Raw genomic sequence first — 224 nt, 5'->3', positions numbered from 1 at the left:
TGATCAAAGGATCAATCCAAGAAGAAGATATAACAATTATAAATATATATGCACTCAACACGGGAGCACAACAGTATGTAAGACAAATGCTAACGAGTATGAAAGGAGAAATTAACAATAACACAATAATAGTGGGAGACTTTAATACCCCACTCACACCTATGGATAGATCAACTAAACAGGAAATTAACAAGGAAACACAAACTTTAAATGACACAATAGAC

The 224-nt window shown here is 33.0% G+C and overlaps 1 protein-coding gene across 1 annotated transcript in view; it reads right to left on the bottom strand.

The window, feature by feature from the left end:
- LOC104993588 (T-cell surface glycoprotein CD1b-2-like) overlaps positions 1-224 on the bottom strand; it is a 7,611-nt gene that overhangs the window by 4,444 nt on the left and 2,943 nt on the right. The gene's annotated exons all lie outside the window — the stretch shown is intronic.

Source organism: Bison bison, unplaced genomic scaffold (assembly GCF_000754665.1).
Source record: "Bison bison bison isolate TAMUID 2011002044 unplaced genomic scaffold, Bison_UMD1.0 scf7180017864240, whole genome shotgun sequence".
NCBI lineage: Eukaryota > Metazoa > Chordata > Mammalia > Artiodactyla > Bovidae > Bison > Bison bison.
This window is presented reverse-complemented; position numbering and strand designations above follow the sequence as displayed.